This window comes from Agelaius phoeniceus, chromosome 2, assembly GCF_051311805.1.
Source record: "Agelaius phoeniceus isolate bAgePho1 chromosome 2, bAgePho1.hap1, whole genome shotgun sequence".
Classification (NCBI taxonomy): domain Eukaryota; kingdom Metazoa; phylum Chordata; class Aves; order Passeriformes; family Icteridae; genus Agelaius; species Agelaius phoeniceus.
In genome coordinates this window covers 66,232,991-66,254,614 of record NC_135266.1, presented here as the reverse complement: position 1 = coordinate 66,254,614, position 21,624 = coordinate 66,232,991, and positions in this window count along the sequence as shown.

The window sequence follows — 21,624 nt, the reverse complement described above, 5'->3', positions numbered from 1 at the left end:
TGATGGAAGGTAAATAAATACTGGGGAGCGTTCACAAAAGCAAGTGTGATCTTTTCGAGGCTAATCTCTGCAGGCTGCTTCTGAAGTTAACAAGTTGAAGTCCTCCAGAGAGATTCAGTGTAGCGAAACAAATCTTTAGCTCTGAATGACTCTCTGAGAAGCCTTTATCTCTTCACTGGCTAGAGAAAGCAATTGAGGCATTAACCTGCAGGGGCTAATGTTAACACTTCTGAATGCCTTCCCCAATTGATACTTTTCCCCTCCCTTCAATAATATATGTTATATAGCAGTCTTGTTTGATATTGATTAACACATGATGCAAAGTTCCCAGGGACTTGTTCAAAATCACAAGAACCTTTTTGCATGAAATCAAACTACTTTCTAATGTAATATAATTGCTTAAATATAACCTTTTTTCCTTTTACAGCAGGTTCAGAACCCTTGGTGGTACTGTGAGGAAGGCTGGTCATTTTTCATAGAAAGTTTTGCCAAGTTAAAATTAGTTCTGTTTACAAATAAGAAAATGTGTGTACTGAAGAAGAAAACAGAAGATTCTATTACTGCATCTTTTCAGAGTATGGATTTGGTCTCCTTTATCTCTCTGAAGTGGTTAAATGTTCCTGGCAAGCAGATTTTGAAGGGTTTTGAATGTATACAAATAGCCACTAATAAAAGGACCAGATGCAGGTGCTCCTGTTTACTGCTATGAAGACAATCCTGAGGCTGTGAGTGGGAATTGTCAGTGTCTCTCACTGCTGAGAAATACCAGATGTGGTAACAGCTATAACACCCCTAGAGGCTTTTGATCATTGTAATGGAGAGAATTGCTCTTTGATTTTGGACAATAGATAAATTTGTTTACAGACCTTGAAAGTAGTCTTAATCTGGTGAGAGTGAGATCACTGTCCACAATCCCTTTCCCTGCTCGTGATATTTGACAGAAAGTAAGTCTGGGACAATCTGGCCATTAAATAACTGGACTTGTTCCTGTGAAATTCTCTCTCAAAGGTAAAGTGTGAACTGAGAAGTGCAGCATCTATATCTTCAGAAGACTCGGCTGTAATAAAAATCCATTGCTGTCTGATAAAAAGTTTAAAATTAATTGGGGGGGGCGTGGGGAATATTCTTTGTCTTACCTATTGAATCATGAGGTCATTTTGCAGCTCAAGGATCACACTGTGTGACTTCTCATAGGAGAAGTGACCAGGTTTTAGTAAATGTTTGCTATTAAACATCTTAGAAATTTGACTCAAGAACTGAGGGCTATTTGTAAGACGGTAAACGTGAAACAAATAGAAGCATATCCACATCTAGGGAGCCCTTGCTATGGATGATCAGAAATAGCAATTGGTTTTAATTGGTTTTAATAATGATGCATGCTTTTAATGCTCTAAAAGCATCAGGCATTATTTTGAGCTGCTTTTCAGGTCTGGTTTTTGTGAAGCAGTTTGTAATACTTTTGATTGCTTGCTAGTCTTGCCAAAGTGCTGTTAGTTTTTACTATGGGCCATGATTTTTGTAGAGTTTAGAGACAGAAATGCTGCTTATGCCTCAAGCTGGGTTTATGCAGACCTTGAATATATCTCCATGTGAAAGTGACTGACATAAGCAGCACTCACAACTCCCCTGAGGAGGGGACCTTAAAGATCATCTAGCTTCAATCCCTCTGCCATGGGCAGGGATGCTTTCCATTAGGCCAGGCTGCTCTCAGCCATTCTGTAAATTAAATTTTTTATGTGTAAATTGAAAACAAAAGGGCAATGCTGGATGTAGCTAATCGGCTGATGTTTATTGCAGTAGCTTTTTAAACCGTGGGAGGGGGAAGGAGTCAGTAACATTGCTGTAATAAAGTGCTGTCAGACCATTCATGTTGCTTGAAAAATTAACATCTTTAAATTCATTTTTGCATTGACATTTCCAGTTAGTAGAGACCCATTAATTTGTGACAGGGTTCTGTTCTATTACTATAGGCTCTTGAATAGTATACAAATAATAGTGGCTAACAATAAGAGCAGGCAGGCATCCTTACCAGCAGCACGAAGGGTGAAGGTTTGTACAAGCACTCAATGTCAGTAAAGCACCACCCATGCAGAGCTGCTTATTAGTACATGAGCAAGAGCACAGTACATCTTGCCAGCTGTTCTGTAGCTGACACGATCCATTATTGGTGACAGTGATAATCAAATGGTCTTATTATTTATGTCAGGTTCATTTAATTCCCACTTCTTGGCTAAATGCTGTTCTAGATTAATATGTGTGTGTAGCACAGAGTGTCCACAGTGACCTCAGGTACTCATCATTCTTATTTCATGATTCTGTTTTGAACAGCTCCAACTCTGTCCAAGAGAGGTCTGTTCCACAGTGTGATTGCAGGACACTCAGTTCTATGGGGCCTCACATCTCAGAATCTTGTTTAAAACCTGAAGTTTATGCCTTTCATTTTTATTTCTAATCCTGTGGCCATGAAAATTTAAGGTGGAGAGCTTCCACTGATTTTCAGCCCTTATGGTCAGGGATTGCTGAAGTTTAAAGTGCCATATCTAAATGTCTATAAATAACAGGAAAGCAGTTTTAGCCATGTGATTTTGTAAATTAGGCTTAAATGTCTTCTGCCCTACTGAGATGCCAGAGGAATTTAAAAATGTCAGAAAAATTTGCAGCCATGAAAAATATTAAGGGAAAGTTAAAAAAATAAAGAGGATCTAAAAATAAGAGCATATGGGTTTTACAGGGCCTGATGAAACCTGACATCCCATTTCAGTTTTGCAGTTCTCAAAATTTTTGTTGTTGACCACTGCCCTGTCATCATTCCATTAACCTGATTCCAGACACTTCCAGTGATGAACTGAAGAGGTGATTTGTCTCTAAACGTCTCTAAAGAAACATCCTGCTTTCAATTCTGATCATTCAGGGCTGTCATCTCTCTGATATCAATTATACTGCACTCACAGACATCATGTCTTTTGTCATTGCAGTAGTGTAGAGTAATTTATCTCTAAATGATTCAAGTAATGAAGTTTACACTGGGAAAGTGCTTGCATCTAAGGAAGCATAACAAATATATAAATTGTCCTATATTTTAAGTTAAAGTTATCAGGTATTTTTAGTCCTCTAAAATGAAATTGAAAGAAAACCTGTAACTTTACCACATCATCCTGAAAGTGGCAGCTATCAAAGTTATAGTATGCATTCTTCTTCATATTATGCCTTGACTGCAAATTTTACTTTTAGTTTGAACAGTAAGATCACCTGGAAAATGAAGCCTATTAAATTACTGCTGTGATATGCCTGCATTGATTGATGACCTCAAATTAGAATGGCAGGGAAAGGCTGTAACAGCCTCTTATGTTCATCACAAAATTAGGATAGATATTTATAAAGGTGTTATAACTCGGGTTTGGCTGGTTAGGCAAAATTATTTTAATAAAATCCTGCACAGGTTTTTTCTGAACATTTGACAGTTGATGATGCTTAATGCATAACAAATTCCTGCTTATTAGTGCTCAAATACTAGTTTTAGTAATGCTTCTCTGATATGAGTGAGGCGTGTCACTGCACCCCAAATCTTGTGCACTGTACTGCAGTTCATGTTCCAGTGTAAAAGCTAAAGGAAGACAAATAATTATTTCCATTATTTAGTGATGGTGGACAGGAACATCAGTTCTGTTCAAAAAAGAAAAAGAATGAATACTGAACTGTGAGGTAGCAGATAAACAGTTATGATATCAATAAAATGCATGATCATCTACTTGAGCTCATGCAAAATTTTTAGTATTAAAAAATGTAATAGCCTTATGGGTGGGGAAGATCTGCAACCAAAATGCACTGATGGTGCTCCATTTTGGTTTGCCAGAAGAATCCTCAGCACCATTCCATTTGATTTAATGCAGAAGACAATTTCTTTAATTCTTCAACTATTTTTGTTGTTGAATTGTGTGAATTATTTACTTTCTACATATGTAGAATTTCCACAGGGATCTAAAACTGTTCTGGAAATTTGTTAGGGGTCCAATGTTGAAAAAGGCAGAATAAATGTGATCTGGCATTACTAATGGTCTTGCAGTATTTAAAGAATAAGGCAAGAATAAGTCTAACTGTACTACAAAGTGTTTCTGCAAGCATGGTTCTCTAAAATGTACTGCCAGGCTCTGGAAATTTTCTGGACCAGGGTTCTACACTTATATTTAGAAAGTTTTAAACAAGCTCCATTTTAATTTGTGAAAATTAAGCCTGCTTCTTCTTCCTCCTTTCCCAGCATATATCTGGGACAGCCAATGGGACCAATGCTTGCAGGTGCCTATTTCTACAGACCACAGGAGAAGCCTGGTCAGTAAGTTCATGCTAAGTGACCTGCTAGCTCAGGTAAGATGGATTCCAGTCAGGGAGGCTTTTACAGAAAACAAGCATGAACCAGCACAGATGGGGAAGATGATGCTTCCTGGTCCCTGCAGATCATTGGTTTTATGAGTTTCTTTAGCTAACCACAGTACTGCTGGTCATAAACATAGGCAGCTTAAGAATCTGTTTGAAACCAAGCTAAAAAAATCTCTGTAGGTTAGTCTTTAATTAAATTCCTATCAGAGGTATTCAGGCAATAAATGAATTTAAGATCTTATAAATAACTCTGTCAATTCAATTAATTTCTTGTGTCATACTTTTAAAGATGTTAATTTTTCTTCTCCAAGGTAATTTTTTCACTTGGGTTATGCTGCCATTTTCACACTTTATCACAGGATATGCTGAATTGGTAGGGATCCACCAGGATCATCAAGTCCAATTCTCAGCCCTGCACAGGGCAGCCCCAAGAGTCACACCATGTGCCTGAAATCATTGTCCAAACACTTCTTGAACTCTGTCAGGCTTGGTGCTATGAGCAGTTCCTGTTTTAATCCAATTCAGATTGTCTGACATTACCTTGTTCCATCACAGCTCTTTGAATTCCATTTTTCCCCTCTTTTCCTGAGACCTTTCCACAGTCCTGATTTCTGTTAATTAATGTGAGGAAATTAAAGAAGTCTGTTTGGCTAGCTTATTATGGATTGCTGAACAACCCTCCTGGCTGTTTTGCTTTCTTAATCTCCGTCTAGCTGATAACCTGACTACGTTTTTGCTCTTCCTGGCCCCAGGGCTAATTTGGTGTGTGAGGATGTGCTAGAATATTAATATAGGTAGCTGAAAAAGTCTCCTCTACACCAAATATAGTTTCACCAATAACAAAAAAAAAACCAAAAAAAACCAAAAAAACCAACCAAAAAACAAACAAACAAACAAAAAAATCTGGCATGCTGAACACAGGCTCCAGTATTCTGGAAACATATTATATCAGTCTGGACACCTCATGTATGAGCTTAGTTTTGTCTTCATATTCTCCACATTGCTTCAGTAGAACTAAGTCTGTGTTACTCAAAAGATTGGAAGCTGGAAGGCTGTTGTGTGAGCTAGGAAACCTAATGCTGTTGTGCCTCATTTTCCTCTTTAGCTTTCTCCTTTTTTTTATCTTTTTAGTCTGTTTATTTTCACTTTTTCCTTTTTTTAGCATTTTTTTTCTCCTGGAATAATTCTTAAAGCATACTTTAATCTCATTATCCTACAAATCCACCATACATTATTTCCTTGCTAACTACAGCAGCTGATAGTGAGTACAGCCAGCTCATGCAGAGCAGTGAGAAAGACAATAAACAGAGCATAAGAAACTGTTTCAGCATTTTAAAATAATCCTAACTGCAGCAAGAGACTGTAAAAATTGTGATTTACTCAATTAAGGATTTTTGTGTTAATGGAGGCATGAAAAAACCTTTGTCAAGCAGTGAGGGTCTTCTCTTGGGCAGATGCACAGAACTGTCCTGTTGTGAGGATGGAGGGAACCTCTCATGAACGTTTCTGATTGTAAGTGGGAGATGTGCTGGGTGAAATGAACTGATCTAGGAAAAGAAAAGGAGGTGAAGTTGCAGTAAGGGCCTCAGCATCCAAGAGTCTGCATATCTTGAAATAGGATATCTCTAAACATGTGTGTGAGTTCCTGACTTACTGGTGCTGTGCCCCCACCCCCAGGCACTGCCTTTTCTCCTGCTAAATATCATCTCCATCTACTCATTGCTGAGCAAAGGTCAGCTTATCTTGAATAAGGGGAGCAGAATCTGACAGATTGGCACCTTCCCACCCCAAACTCAGTGCAAATCTGCCTTCCCTTCAGAAATGTGGGATCTAATGTAGGGTTTGTGTTGTTGGAGGGTACAGCTCATGCATTTCATCCAGTGTGTGCCTTGCAGGAGTGCACAAATTGGTGGATTCTTTTTGTGTTTGATCTTGGAACTTTGCAGCACACTTATGCTATTGTTAAAGAAAACACTTTTCAAAGCTATGTGGTTTGCTGAATAGCAGCCTTCCTGTTATCAGTGGATTGTGGAAAGCAACCTGTGTTAACTTTCAGCTTTGTGGCTTACTAGCTCAAACTGTGGGTGAATGATTTGTTGCAGAAAACTCTATAGCAATTCAGCTGTCTGCCACTAAGAAATGCTAACTTAACATTTTAATCCAATTTACAGGGAAGAGAACTGATACACAAGCCTTCTCTTTAGTTATGGCTGTTTTCCATCTGCTGCACTTGGAATACCTGCCCTTGTCTCATGCATAAACCAATATGGATGTGGAGAGAAGGAAGGCATTAGACCTGGTCCTATTCCAGCTCTGTTCCTTTCATTTCTAGTATTCCCAAGGTAGGTCCCTTCTGCCTATCACAGAGGAAGGACTGTAAACTGCAAAACTTCCTCCCCACCCCTAAGAGAACATGTGTTTCCCCAGAAAAGAGGGTAAATGTAACATAAGGGCTCCCTGACGCCAGAGGTATGATAACCCTGGAAGAGCTTTGCTTTTCTTTCCTGACCTGTTTCCTTCAAGGGCTCTACTGAGACAGACACTCTACAAGACAGACACTCTTGTTCTAGCAATGAAAGCTAGATTATCTTGGAAAAATGTTTATTGCCTGTAGTGGAAGGCGCAGAAAGTTTTGTCTCAGAAGATACAGTTCCAAGCAAGTAGGTAATAACATCAAGCAGGAGAGCCAGCAATGCTGGGACCATCAATGTAGGTTATATACAGGTGAGAAACCAAGCAGAACTCTGTGTGTATCAATCCAATATAAATTGCTTTTCTGGTGCAGGATGTACACCAGTCAACAAGACAACAGGAATTTTCAGTTTCTAATTCCTCTGTGAGCACTTCCTGTTGGTTCATACATTTTTAGGGTAAGATTTGAGACCAGTCTTGGTTTTGATCACAGGGCTTTTTTAGTCAGGAAAAACACAAAATTGATGGAATGGGAAAACTTTTTTCTTAAAATCTCAGGGGTGTGTGAGAGGGGATAAAATCACCCCGGAGAATGAAAGGCCTCAAGTGACAAAAAGTGGTATGGCTGCCCTCCTGTGTGTATGGAAGGCACAAGGTCATTGCAAGATGAAAAGTAGTTGAGTAAGAACTTATTTTATTCCTCTGAAAATATTAGGATTTATTTATATGGATCTATGACTCCAGAAGGGGATAAAAGTGCATTTATTATGTTCTTAAGAGAAAGCAAGGCAAAATAATTTAATTAATCAAACTTTATTGCTTTATTAAGGCTGCTTTCTGAGTTCAGTTTTTGTGTAGCAGAGGGCAGGTGAGGGTTTAAATGAATGCCTCATGATGTAGCTTTCTGGGAAGGAAAATACCTTAAATGGCTAGAAACTCAGTACACATCTGCTTCTTCTCTTAAAAACATAAATTATACATTTTGACACTATGTAACATAATACTTCTAAGCAAGACTGCCATAGCAAGAAGACAAAAAGTGTCTATTTAAGGACGAGGTAAAACTTTCTGATACAGTATTATTATGTAGAGCTGCCTGGGAAAATTGATTTCTATCTAAAAATCCAGAATAAATTCCTGTTTACAAAACTTAATACCTGAAGTTGTTAAAAGTGCAGAGTTTGGTACAGACTCTTGCTAGCAGCAACATTAAACATAGAATTTTCTTAAAACTGTGGGGAGGGAATTCTGACTGCACCCCTGGCAACAAGGTGGCATCATTGTTTGACCAAGGCCTCATCTTGTGTGTCTGCTTTGTGAGATTTAGGGGAATGTGAAACACACCCTTTTTGACTAAAGTATATATTATTATTTTTTAAAATATTGAAAACTCAGGGGCACTAAGCAGACTAATGCAAAAGGAAACAGGCTTTGTTTACTGTCTTGCTCATCTGCTGTACCTGGTGAAGCAGGTTTTTCTATACAGACAGCTCAATGGTGCTCTGTATTGGAGACTTCTCTGCTCCATCCCTCTGGCCTCAGGGAAGCTTTTTACCTCTTTAGGCATCTTCCTCTTCCTCACTGCAGTTTCCCAGCTCTTGCTTCTCCCACCCTGGAGCAGCTCCATCGACCCAAGCATTAGGTCTCCTGGGAAGGTGCAAGCTTCCCATCCTAGGTTACAGTTTTCCAGGCAGTGTTTAAAGGAACAAAATATTCATCTGGAAAGACACACTGTGAAGAAATCATCAACTATGCCACTGAAAGAAGTGACAACAAGGTACCTTTGTAGTTTAGAACCAGATCATGTATGGAAAATTTAAAGATGGCTGTCTGTGAAAGTGGGCATGCTGATGCTGGAGGTCTCTGTCCACTGCAGTTCAGAATGTGGCAGCAAGAAGGGAAGCTGATTCTTTCCCACATTTCCTGAATAGGTGCTCAAACCAACACAATTATTGAAGATGTAGAAGGTACCTACCTGTACTCAGACCTGACCCTTATATTCAGTTTCAGTGAATGTTTGGCTTATTAATTACATGTTTTCCTGTAACTGGGCCAGAGTGAGTATGTTTCTGTCTGAATTCCCATTCATTTTAAAGATAACTCAATGATCTGAATCCCTTGCACATGCAGTAAATGAAATAGATGTATGTGAGAGAGATGATTTCTATATTCAAAACTATCTCCTGGAGGCAGAAATGGGTTACATAAGCAGTCCTAGTTCTGGCATTCCCTACTTTGACTTTGCTACGTTAATCTCAACTATATATGTACTTCTATATATATATTTTTACTAACTTCCTGTGGATGAAATGCAGCTTCAATCTTCCAGACAAAATATTTCTTTGAAAACAAACTCATGGAGATGAAATCGTAAAACCTTCTTCCAGTCCTTAAAATTTCATAAGTTTGGTTGAGGCTCAGTTTTTGCCAGCACAGTTTTATCTATCCTGTGTTTCTGTGCAGTCTGATGCACATCTGCTCTTGTCCATCCTTAAAGGAGTTGTTCTGTTCCTGTGACGTGTGGAAGGATGTACCTTGTCTGTTCTTGGGGAGCTGGTCTTTCTGGACTGTTGTTTTCAAGTCCAGTTCCTGCCCAATAAACTTTTATGCTTTACTCAGACAACCAATCCCTTCACAAAATGGAATTTCATTTCTGATTTAAGGTTGCATGTATCATACAGTTTATTGGGTCCTGAGGCTCTGCCAGCCCTGACCAGCCCCTGTCAGGCCCTGGGCCATCAGTCCCTGCACTGTGATGCTGCAGCAGGGCTGGTCTCCAGCTCCCCACAGCCTTGCCCAGCCATGGCCATCACTGCTCTCTAACAAAACCTGCACAGGATTGACTCTGCTCCACAGACTGACCCTTCTGTAAAATATTATTGATTAAAAATTCATACTTTAGTTAGTTTACACTGCTACAGATTTATATTGACTTGACATAATTCTTACGTCTGGCTGCAGATTTTTAATTTAACTTATTAAGAGTAAGGGATTTAAATTAACACACCTTTCTAACTTCTACTATAGCACTACAGTAATTCCAAATGCTGAACTGTGTTTATTTCTTTTTAAATATTAGTTTAATTAATTTCATTACAGATTTTCAGTCTATGCAGAAAGTACCACAATTAATTATGAATCCACATTCAAGTAATTTTTTTATGCTGGGCCTAGTTTTTTTAATTAGTGTTTAAATAATTTACAAATCTTTATTTCAATATGATCAGCATTTGACATGTGTTCTTTTTAGCAATTTTTAGTTTTTCAGTGTCTCTATTTTTTTTTTAAATATGTCCAAAAGAGTAAGGAGGGTGAGGAGCAAAAGAAAAGTTCCATTTAATTTTAGGGTCTGTTAAGTCCTGGTAACATTCCACAAGGCTGTGACTGGCTTGTAGACAAGGAAAGACCAGTGGATATTGTCTAACTTGATTTCAGCAAGGCTTTCTATATTGTTGTGAGACCCTAATAGAGGAAGGAGCTGGTGATGTATGGGCTGGATGAGCCCATGGGTTGAAAACCAGCTGAATGGCCAGGTCCAGGGGGTGGAGACCAGTGATTCTTGCTGTGCCCCAGGGATCAGTACTGGGCCCAGTCCTGCTTACCACCTTCATTAATGATCTCTATGACAGGATAAGCCTCTGCTGTGTTGCAGACAGCACAAAATTGGGAGGAGTGGCTGATACACCAGAGGGTTGTGCTGCCATCCAGAAAGTGCTCAGCAGGCAGGAGACATGGGTTGATAGGAACCTCATGAAATTCAGCAATGAGAAGTGCAAAGGTTTTTTGCAAAGAAAAAGTACAGGCAGTTTCACCCACACTCCAGAACAGCAGCAGACCTGTCCCAAACCAGCTACTCTACTTTACACGTGGCTGACACAAGGGCTGTAATGTCCAGAACACAGAGCTTATTCTGCACAACACTACGTATTTCCTGTAGTGACCTAAGTGTATTATTAGGAGGAAAATAAATCATTCTCATGTTTTGGTTTTTCTATTCTTCACGTTACAGCCTGGAACAAGGAAATCATTATAGTTTTTGCTTGTGTAGGAGTCACACAAGTGGGAACAGAGCCTCCTGCTTTCTGCAGTCTCTTATGATGCACTGCTTCTAAGATGGAGGATGCATCTTCAGCATCATAGTTAGATATGATTCATCACACAATTGGGTTTTATACTGCACACAGACTGCTTGGCAATAAACTAGAAAAATAACATCATACTGGTTTAATTTTCTCAGGAAAGAAAGTCTATTTAATCACAACGCAGTTCAGCCACATGCCTACATTTCTTTTTGTACTGTAATATTTGTAGGAGCAGCACTCTAACCACCTGATATATTTCTACACTCAAGAAAAAAAGGAATGCAAATCTTGTTAGAGGGAAATGTTGGTCAGAGGTCAAAACATTCAGAGAAAGTTTCTCTGCTTTCTTTTAGTAGCTCTAAAGCTTCATATCAACAACTGCAATTCCCAACCATATGCTCCTCAAGCAATTTCTTGCCCTCTGCTACAGTCCAAGGTCTTAGGAAATGTCATGGTTTTGCTTCTATGTCACCCATGTAAGTTTTTATTCTTTTGGGCTACATGTGTGTCTCCACACCTTGCTTTTATCCATTGCTGCACCTGAACTGGACAATCTTCAATGTAACCACCAAGACATGCACTATATTAAAATATTTACCTAAAATTTTACTATCTAATTAGGTTTTAGTCCCTCAAATGACTCATGTCAGTGGTGTCCATTTTCTTTTCTCTTTTTGTTTGTTATGATTTTTGTTCCTAGAATTAATACAGTATTTGTGAACAGGAATATCATCACACCTTCCTATTCATGGTTACTATCTCTTACCTCCTTGCAAGTGATCTCAAAAGGGAAAAAATCAAATTTATGATTTTACATGCAATATACTGAATACCAGTTCTGATCCTATGGTGCCATGATATCTAGCACTCTATGTTTGGATTTTATCAATCTGCATAATGACATATATGAAAGCTGTTCAGGTAAGGACTCAGTTATACTGGAATCAAAAATTCCATCTAGTCTTTGCTAGTCCTTCCTGCTCTTTGGACAGTGCCATTCTTGGCTCCCTCAGAAAAGAAAGAAAAACCACAGGTTTTTGGCAGAAGATCGAGAGTTTATCACAACTGTTCTGTGACACTTTTTCTTCCTGCTTTCCTTACTCTTGCTACCTGTTTTCTTCTTTCTTGCAATAATTATTTTCAGCTGTTCTTCTCCCTTCTTTTCTTAGTCTCAACTCTCCTTATTTTTGACACAGGCTTCACCCAGACTCTCTCCATCCCTTCTTTGAGGTGACAGGAATCTCAAGGGTTGGGACCATGTTCAGAAGTATATCCTGCTGCTTGCTTCTTATTTATTTTTCCTCCTCCCTGGCAGTGTTCAGCCTCTTTGGGGATGTCCCCACCTTTGTGTGGATTGCCAAAGAGCCAATTCTCAGGAATCCACTCCAAGTTGCTGAAACCCGTCCTCTTTTACCAGCTCACATTTTTAGTAATACACTTGGAAAGTGCAAACCAGCTGTTTGAGGATGTTTCTGAGAAGTGTTTGTGTATAGGATTGAAAGGCAATGCAAAATAGCCTCAAGCTGTGGCAAGGGAGATACAGGCTAGAATTAAGGAGGAAGTTCTTCACAGAAAGAGCAGTCAAATACTGGAATCATCTACCCAGGGAGGTGGTGGAGTCACCATCCCTTGATGTGTTTAAAAAAAGACTGGATGTGGCACTTGGTGCCATGATCTAGCTGAGGTGTTAGAACATGGGTTGGACTCGATGATCTTGAAGGTCTCTTCCAACCTAGAAATTCTGTGATTCTGTGATTCTGTGAAAATATTATGGTCTTCTTGGGTTTTGCTTTTTTGAGGGACTCTATATTTGGGGGTGATTTATTTTTTTTATATATATTGAGAGAGAAGTGATAGGTGAATGAATGAAAGAGAACCATTTTGCACTATTATTGAAAGAATACGATCAAAAGAATATAAATTCTGTGTTATTGAAAAAGAGCTGTAGGTAGGATTGACACACAGGCAGTTTATATTCACATATAATATTAGAAAATCACTAAAATAATAAAAATGCTACTGCTAGGCTTTACCACAGAAATTAAAAACAAGATAGATCAGCTGAATCTCCCAGAAGGAGGCTAAAAGAATAAGTTCCTCAAAGAGAAAATTCATATTGCAGTTATTGAAGAGGGGAGTTAGTTACTTGGTTGGCTGATCCTGTAACAGCTGTTCATAGCTCCTCTGTCATCAGCTCTTCTTCCTCCTCTTTCTGTGTTGGCCCTGATCCTGCATCCCATGCCCTCCCTAACCCACCGTGGCCATTCTGCCCCCCTTGCTGTGCCAAGTAGAGGGATGGAACAACTGTGAGAGCTGCAGCTGGAGGAGTCTGAGGCTGAGGGCCTTTTCCTGCATCTTCTGTGAATGTGGGGTCCCTCTTGATCATATCCTGTGCATTGAACTATAAAATAAAACCTGTACGGTGTTGCTAACTGAGTAGGATCTGTGATGTAAGTGTGCTGAGGACAGGAAAAGTGATGTTCTAGAGATATCTGGGGCAATTGCTGCATCCTCTGCAATGGCCTCCTTGGAGCATTTTTGCAGTGATGTATGTTAATATGAGTATTTCAAAAATATCTGGAATTTGAAACATATCTGTGTCCATAAAAAAAAGAGAAAATGTTCCTTAACTACGAATCAGAGGAAATATAGAGATCAAAAAGGGGAAAATACTTGCTTAAAGAGGAGAAATTATGTTAAATGCAACAGAAGAAATTAGTGGGTATTTTAAAACATAGTAGGGAAAGTGCTTTGAGATCAATAGGTAATAACTGGGTACGTAACCACTATCTTATATTCAGCCATAAAACACACCTTTTGGAACAAGCTGTCAGAGCTGCTGTCATGTTACCAATAATTGTTCTTGCATTACTTACTCCTGACAGGATAAAACAGTCAGAGTTTAATTCCCTGTAATATATTTGTCATAAACTTTAAAATAAAAAGTCAGAGTCTGTTTATGACACCACTTATGATTCAGAATGAAGACTGAGGTTCAAACAGTTACAAATGAGAAATGCAAAATGCTTTAGATATTGGAGGAAAACACGATTATCAACACAGGCTGCTTTAAAACGATCAGCCATAAGTAAAACAAAAGTACTATATAAGTGAATGGAATAAAATACAAGTACCAAAATAAGTACTCAACATTGCAGGTCAGTGAAGGGTCAGACCTAGGATCACATTTGCTTGTTCAGGGGACTTGTCTTGCATAGACTTGATAAACACCAGTTTCATTCTTCTGCAAGTGTTGGATTGGTTTTTACAGGACTTTGTGTTTTCACCTAACCTGATATAAGCGATCCCAAGAGAGAAGACCTAATTTATCTGTTTCAGGAGTTTTCCATAGACATATAAACTTTTTATAAAGAAATATTATTTTGACTTCTTTTTTACAGTCACTTCTAGTGATACAGAATTGGCTTCTGCATCAGTTTACATAATTCAAGACTCCCTATTTTATCCTTTTGGTTCAGCAGAAACACCATGAATATGATAAATACAGAAGAAGTCTGATTGCAGCTGGCCCACCAGTGATAGGTCTGAAGTGTGATAAGAGTACCATACAATTACAGGGAGCACAGAACACAGCACAGAGGAGGAAGACTTGTAGTTTACACTGAGCAATGGATACAGACCTGCTCAGCTGGGCTCAGATGAGAAGCATTTTCATATTAAGGCTAAGATGAAGGAACAATGTGTCCCTGATTTTGTGCCAAATTAATTTCTGTTTCTTCTGGACACTCTGGGGCTTGGCAGTACTAAGGTGAGTAAGTGCTTACTTGTATTTGTTAGAATATCAGAAATTAGATTGAAAGACTCCTGTACTGTAGGCAAAAGGCCCATAATAACTGTGATCTTGGTTACTGTCATGACACCCCTATATCCCTAAATGAGAACCATAAGTAAGTTCTGTAAGACCTATTGTCATCACTACTTTTCTTCAATTATTTTTTCTCTTTTTTTTCTTGTCACACTGATCTCTAAGGTTCAGACCTCAGACACAGACAGCTAGATCTCTCTTAACTAGAGAATGATGTTATTGTATAATGCAAGAATTACGACCAAACTAATTTCATTTTTTATCATTTTGTCTTATTCTCCAAAGCATTTCCACACCCACATTCTACCACCTACCTTTTGTTCTATGTGAACACATGAAAAATGGAATTTTAAAACTAATTTTCTTTATTTATATTATGGAATAAAACAGCAGTTACTTGGGGGAAAAAAGAATTCTTCATAGCTATTGGTTCAAAAATGCAAAGAAGTTAGTAAAGCTTTTCTCTTCATACATTCATCTTAATATATCAAATGCGGTTATCTTACAAGATTTTTTCCTTGTAGCTAATAAAATATTTCTGTCAATGCTTTAGCTTGCTTCATCTTATGATTTGTTTTATCATTTTATTGATAAGCAGAGGACTGGGGGTTTTTCGGAGGGATCTGCTAGCTGATAACCTTTCCTCCATTCAAAGATCCTGACTCTGGCAGCAGGAATGGTATGGATAGCAGTGTCTGGCTGCCAAAGCAGGTGCTTGGGCTCATTCATCTGTCCTGACTCCAATCACAAGCCACTACACTGCACATTACACCCAGCCCTAAGTGTGCCATGTGCTGAGTTCACTTAGATACCAAGGAGAAATTGCTAGGATGAGAGCCTGGAATTAAGCTTTACAAAGCCTGGAATGAGGCATCAGAGCTGAGTATCTGTGGCAGTGAGTGATACCAGTGAAGGATGGTGTGCATCACCCTCCTCTTACCCAGATCTGCCTTAGCCTCCTGACAAGTGTTTGGGCCTGTAGTAGCCTGTGGATTGTGTCCACTGACTGACTGTAAGCCACCTTAAGGTGAGTTTTGCCACTTTCTGAGTTGTATTGGTTATACAAGTTCTGTATCTAGGAGGGAACTTTCACAGCCGTAAGCTAGATGAAATACCTGATGACACCCCAAATGATGCCAGATGCCTATGCTTTAGCAATGAAATTCTGCCCCAGGTCTCCACTGATAAAGGTAGGTGCTCACACACAGACACTATTTCTAATCTGTGGGTATCCATACTTAGTCACCCCAATGCACCAAAAAAGGCGCTAAGGAAGATGGTACATGAAAAGCCAGTGTATCTGCAATGGGAGCCCAGGGCTGTATGAACATAGATCCTATTTTTAAAAAAATTCTGTCAATATTCAGTACATTCAAATCCAAATGACCAGCAATCAGAGGTATTTTGAGAAAAGGAAGACAGACATCACTGATTTCTAGGCTGTATTTGTGTCAAAATACTGTTCAGGTAAATGCCGTTTGCAAGATTATGTATCTGTAGGCAGCATCAATATAATGAAATGCTGTTATCTCTTTTATTTATAATAAAAAAATCAAACTATTATTTATGGTCTAAAAGCACATTTCACAAGTTCATGTTTGAGATACTCAATAAATTCCACCATTTTATTTTCTCTATATATGTGTAGGAAAACAACTGAAAGATGTACTCTCATTAAATCTACAGCTGCCTTTTAATGATGTTTTTCCTCACCTGAGATAACCTTACTAAATTAATAAATTATTTCCTATGTGTTTCAGGTAAGTGGAATAAAAATATTTTTTCAGACATGAATGACTTATTTACAGTGTCTCATCACTGATGGCAGGATTCCTCTTCCCTAACTTTAGACATCTGCAACATAGAACACCTGATTTATTTTCCCTACTTCACCTTTGTCAGAGGGGAAAAGATCAACATTTACGATGTTGATCAATGCATTTCCATTTTCCTTAATTATAGAAGGGTTTTGTAGTGACTAGTTCAGACAGGGTCTTCTACATGATAAACATCCAAGATCTTTGCTGCCAGCAAAGCACATTCTCACCAGGACTAGGGTGAGATGTGTTTAAGGAAATCTCATCAAGTTGGAAGAAAATATGGTCTGTCAGCAATTCAGTCAACCTACACACCATTTCCTGTTGTTGTTTCAGGACCAGGGTGCTTTTCTGTCAATCCAAAAGGTCATTTCTTCTATTAGCTGTGATATATAGCAGGTGCTCTTGAATTACCATCAGTCTGCAGATGAAACTTGCGCACTGGGAAGTTCTGCGTCACTGACTGGTGAAGGAGCTGTGGGAACATGGCAGGGAAGAGACTGAGCTTTACTATATTTATTGACTTGGTGATAAATTAGATTTGCTTTTGCCTCGAGTACAGTTTTCCATCCTGCTGGCTAACCCAAATTAGCTGTTTCAAAAGCAGTGTGGTTTTTTTGTCTACCAGTGACATATATTAAATATAAGGTAACAGCTCTTATGGACTCCAGCAAGCTGTATGCATTAATAATGTGCTTACCATTACCAGATAGCACATGCAGTCTCTCAGGCCTGCATGAGTGATCTGACTGCACTAATAGCTGTTTTGTTGTGACAAAAAAGCCTCATGATTTTTAAATTATTGAATATTTTTCAGTAAAATTACTTTTACAGTTAATGTGCTTCTGATGTTGGCATCCATTATTTTCTGACAACACAGAATGAAACCATGGAGGAAGATCCCAGTTCTCCTTTTACTTTCATATATGTCAACATGAAAGAGCTGCAACAGTGTAAAATGGGAACAACATAAGGAGGCCAGTGTCCAGCTCAATACAAACTTGCTTTCTATATCTCTTACGTGTACTATGCCATGAAGGAATTAGTAAATGCAACATAGTCATTAGTTACTTGAAAAAAAACCCAACTTTTTTCCCTTTGTGTAACAAAGAGCATTGTTTTAAAGGTTACTTTCAATATTACAAGTTTAATGGGAAAAGCGTCACCCCTCTTTTAAGAATAAAAACAGTAAATTAAGACAATATTTACTGTTGGGTACAGGTTTGTTTCTGTATGTCATATACATAATGTGTTGCACAACCTCATGAGCTCTGAAAAATGAGCTTCTAACTATTTCCAAATTATCATTCAAAATTAGTGAAAACACTCCATCTCATCCTAGTTCCAGAGCCATGAATGTGAGGTTAGCATCACCTCCTACTGCTCTGAAGTTTCAAAATGTATTGTATTAGGGCATGGAGCTATCTATACAACAATAAGGAGAAAATAAGTGTAACTACTCATCAATTTGAAAATAGTAACTATTCAATGTTGTGCAGGAAACAAAGGATGGTGACCTTTCAATTATATGCAGTCATATACTTACAGACAAAATTGCTAAAAAGACAATTCTGGCTGTCTTCTTTCTGGCACTTCCCTGCTTTTGAATACTCAGCTTTGTGATTCTAATCTTGTTCTTTTGAAGTGGGGGTTGGGTTTTTTTTTTGTTCTGCAGTTTCAGCTGCTAAGACAATAGGCTGTACTTTGTATGAAGCTTCTGTTTTCCTATGATGACATGCTGGAGTTTTAGGTCCTCCTAGGACACAGTTTTAGTAAGAGACAAAGAGAGAAGAAGGGGTCCTTAATTTAACAGCCACTCAGACTGGTTCACCTCTTCTTTACTGTCCAAATAAGTGGCCAGTTATTTGGGGGAATATGGTTCTGACCCCACCAGCCTCACCTCATGGAATTTCAAGAACACTGCTGTTTGTATTGGTTTTGTTTGTTTGATTGGTTTCTATTTGCTTTCTTCTCTTAGTTCAAGCACATGTACAAACTTGTAAGCATGGAACTTATCACTCATTCTCTGATTTAATAATGTGGTTCTATAATTTATTGGATTGTATATAATTTATAATGTATAATGTGATAATTAAAACAAAATTCAGTGCATTTCTCTTCCAGGCGAATGCTCAACTCAATCTACCTTTCATTTATTTTGAAGTTCAAAAGAACCATTTTGAATTTATTAACCGAATTATGATTCCAGTTCATGTCTCCCAGTGCTTTTGTCAGGACTGTCATATAAATCATGAGGTTTATATCTTCCGTCAGTCCTAACAGAAATGAGAATCCATTGTCATTTTCTCTGCAGACTTTGATACTGCGCATTCGTGCAGTCTTTGGAAAGCATCTGGTGGATACAACATTACAAAACCAAAGGTTTGCTTTGAAAGTGAGTTAGGGCTGAGTTGCTAAGATAAGACAGTTCAGAACAGACTTGCAGCCTCACAGGGACATTGAAGCAGAGCACAGATGCCTCTAGCATTCAGCTGTGACACATTTAAGATGCAGATAAGGTATTAGTTGGGTCTGAGTGTTTACATTCATCTCCAAGTGTTCGTTGTCTATCTGTTTTGTGTTTATTGTCCTCTCTTCTGCGCCAAGAATTCGCAGTGTTGCAGGTGGAAAAAATTTCCCAGACTGTACACCAAGTTGGCTGGAGACAACCATGAGATCTTCAAGCAACTTTGCTGACTCTGTTGGCTCCACTAATGTAGGCAAGTTGAAGAGTGCACTGTGTATCGGGAGTGTTTGGAGAGTGGACTGTAAATCCAGGAGCCAGGGGTGCTTGTCACAGCCTGAATTCAAAGCATGATATCTTTTTGTTAACACACAGAAATAATTCTTGTTGGTTGGCCTTCTCTAGCCTAAGTCACTGAAGTTTACAAGGAAAGGTACAGCTCTCTAAGTCCAGAAGTGCAGTAATTTAGGCTGCCTACTTTAAAAAGTACTTCACTGCTTTACAGTGATCTTTAGCAAACAGCTCACATTAGCAAGATAGGTGCATCCTTAAATCTTACTGGCGCTGTTGGAACTGCTTGCAGCTCTGAACAAACCCATTATTTTGCTTGTGATGGTAATGGTTTTGGCCCACCCTTTGTACGTGTCATGAAAAATACTACACTTGCAGGCTGGATTTAGAAGAGTCCAGTGTAGCTACCTGGAATCAGTGTGTATACCCACACAAATTATTAACTGAATTTTGTTCAGGAAAGCGAGTACTTTCAATCAGAAAGTATTCTGAAGTACAATTCAGGATGTACTGGTATCCTAGATACAAAAGGGGCTTAATGATGCCAATCACAGTTCGTATTGAATCCTTCCACATAAAACCCACACAAATAAGAAATAAAAATCCTATATTTTTTCAGGCCCATTTCTGACAGAAAATAGTGATATAATCACACTGTGATAACATGTTCCAGAAAAAACAGCCAAAGGCATAATTTTTCAAATTAGTGGCATTCAACTTTGTTCCTTGCAGGGAGCTTTAGACTTTTACTCTCAGATAAGTCATTGTACTAAAATTTCAGGTCATTGAGAAACCGTTGTTTTTAGATCTATTAGCTGCAGTCCCACACATGAACCCCATCAGTCTTGGTTTTTTGTTAGGTATAATAAATGTTGAAAATGTACCGTGCTGAATAAATCATATGACGCATTACACACTTCACAGTTATTTGTATCCATCTTCCATTTACTCTTTTTTTTGAATAGCAACATGTTAATCCATTCAGAGGAAAGAAGGAAAGGTCAAAAAAACCCCATGAGTGACTGCAAAATAAAATTACTTTGTTAAAATATAAGTGAGCCACAAGCTTCTGGCAGTAATCTGAGATATTTGACAGTGGAGCCTGAAAGGCAGAGGTCCAGGCATTTGGGAAGAAGCCAGGGAGCAGAGAAGGAGTGAAGAAAGGGATTCTTGAAGCAAGGTATTACTTATTATATGCTGAGAGAGGTTCCCCTTAAGAAGTCAGTATCCTGTATTAGAGATAGGATGAACTTGCTGAACAGTCCCTGTTTAATTTTAAAAACACAATTTTAATTATTTTTAAGCTTATGACCTTAAAAGCCTTTGACAAATTTGTGTCATGTAATTGACCCAAATGGCATCAAATCCAGACCCTCACAAAAATCGAAAGATGCACAGAGTTAACATTCCAACTCACATTCAGATCAAATTTGCCTTCAACCAATAAAAATAGCTTTTGGGCATTTTTCTCAAATGAACAGCATATGAAAAGCTGCACTTCCATATGATTCTGGGTCAAGAAGCAAATTATTTGCAATAACCCACACTGGTTTGCCAGGTCAGCAAGCTATGAAAAACATGTGACAGATCCGTAACGATCCTGCTGCTCTGCCATTACATGACCAGACCCTGCAGCAAGTGGTGTTCGCAGGGGTGAGGGAAATAAAACCTTTGTATATCCCAAAGATAATTTAACCTGACCCTACAAGCATAGTGGTGGTGATACTTCTACCTGTCCTTGACACATCCCCCCTCCATAAAGTCATACAAAACTGTCCCTTCTTCTAAAAAGAGCTTAAAAAATTTTGTGACTCGTAGAAATTATCTATTTTACAGTCTTCTCACGAAGCTGCAATTTAAAAAACCTCAAGATTCCAGATTTATATATATATCTATGTGTATATCTATGCACCACTGTGCATTTCACTGGAACTGAGATTAAATGCTGTGTCCATTGTTAAGCACATGTACAAAGTCTTTGCTATGTCAAAATCTTATTTTTCAAAATACTCTTTTTAAAGAAGTATGAGGTGGAGATTTAAACTGGGGTTTTAAATTGGTTTGTAAGACTCATTCGTATTGCTGAGTTTTACTTTTTGAAGTAATGTAATTTTTGAAATTTTGAAGGTTGTAAGATTCCTGTATACATATCTACAGAGTTGAAAATGAAAGGAAGGGTTGTTTTTTTTTTTAATCTATCCTGTGCATAGAAGCTGAAGAGCTTTTTGGATGAGGTCTCTATTCCCTATTTTAAGTAGGGTAAAGTTGATCCTTTCACTAATTGTGTATAGAAGGATTAAAGAAGCGATCTATTTGTGGTATCTATTTAGATGGGGACAAGGATGATAGACACTATAG